Source organism: Felis catus, chromosome X, assembly GCF_018350175.1.
Source record: "Felis catus isolate Fca126 chromosome X, F.catus_Fca126_mat1.0, whole genome shotgun sequence".
NCBI classification, from domain to species: Eukaryota; Metazoa; Chordata; class Mammalia; order Carnivora; family Felidae; genus Felis; species Felis catus.
In genome coordinates this window covers 44,412,866-44,414,455 of record NC_058386.1, presented here as the reverse complement: position 1 = coordinate 44,414,455, position 1,590 = coordinate 44,412,866, and the positions used below count along the sequence as shown (strand labels likewise).

General features: G+C 37.4%; 1 pseudogene; it reads right to left on the bottom strand.

Annotated features, from left to right (window-relative positions):
• Positions 1 to 318: 318 nt before the first annotated feature.
• On the bottom strand, positions 319 to 1,049 carry LOC101086372 (annotated as a pseudogene).
• Between the last annotated feature and the right edge of the window lie 541 nt (positions 1,050 to 1,590).

Below are 1,590 nucleotides of genomic sequence, written 5' to 3'. Positions count from 1 at the left end.
AGTAAGAGAAGGCTGTTAGTCCGGCTGTGGAGAAGCCCCAAAGAGTGATGTCTGCACAATACACTGTCTGGGTTTTGATTGGTTCTTTGTCCTAAAGAGTCAGAAACTATTTTATCAGAACATTTAGAACTCATAGACAATTGGCAGACTTGGGGGCCACACTATACAAACCATATTCACATTAGACTAATGTATAAATAAGAAAGCTTCTCTAAATTTACTATGTGCAGAGTAGAATTCTGGTGCTCTCATCCAGAGTTCCTCCTTTCTCTGAATGATAGCTTGGAGGCCATATTAGCAAATCAGAAGGTGGTTCAGTTAAGCTTGCAATTGAACCAAAAGTGGTGAGTCTTGAGGTACTGTAAGTCTTGATAGATAAACTGATACTACCTTGCCACATGTTGACTTAAGTAGTTTAACTCTCTGGGGGTATCTTATTACCAAGTCTTTAGGAGGTATCTCACTGTTGTCTTCACACATTACTGGTGTTGACCTTCCTTTCATAGTCTTCTTTAGGTCGTGGTAGGTTGGCAAGGTTATCTTCAGGAAATCCAGCTGTGGTATCTGTGGCTGTGGTTGCTCAGTCTGCACCCCATGAAGGCAATCTGCACCACAGATCACTGTATTCTCAAGGATGACCTCAAATGTATTCAGGTTGCAACAAGTCCCAATGATGCAACCACTTCTCAATATTACCTTTCTGCCCACACTGGCTTTTGATTCAATAACATTATTATCTTCCATTTTCATGGCTTGGGAATAATAGCCAATTTCGAACACATTATTAGTGCCAATGATCATAGATATTTTAGTTCCAGATCTTCAGCATTAGGGGTGATATTATCAGGTTGAGCATTTATGATAAGCACCTACCTGTTCTTCTATTAGGTAACCCTCACCAATAACTGTTGGCCTGGCTTCTGCAATAATTTGTGCTTTAGAGTGGATCACTGTCCTAGGTCCTATAGTTACATCACCCACATTTCATTTTCTACACACACAACTACTCTAAGGGCAACCTTTACACTCTTTTCAGCCTTCTCCACCATAGTTTGGCCCCTGTCTCTTATGGAATTAATTTTTGAACATATTTACCATAGCATGTAATGCATGTTTTGTATTTTCAGTAGTGATATAAAATTTCCTTTACATTGAGTTTGACTAAAAGATGATAGAATATAAATGAAAGTATTAAGAAATACTAATATGGATTTGAGTATATCTTTTAAGTCCTAAATTTATATCATATGAATGATTGAGGTGTTGGGAAAACACTGTTCTAAGTCAGGCTTTATAATGAGAGCTTTACTAGATAGCAGGTGGTGCTGCCAAAAATTTTTTTTGTTAATGAGATTATCCCAGAAAGCCTCACAGTACCCTACAAGTTTGCTTGAGAAGAAATTATACCTACAAAAATATCATCCACTATATTAAGTCTTATTGCAAGTGCACATTTTCCCTGAGTCATCTATAAAATATTAATTTATTATGAGAGCAAATATTTCTGCCTACCATATTTCCATAGGTGTTCTGGACCCCGGATATGCCAAGATGGAAGAAACATTGTTTGTCATAATCATGGATTTCACA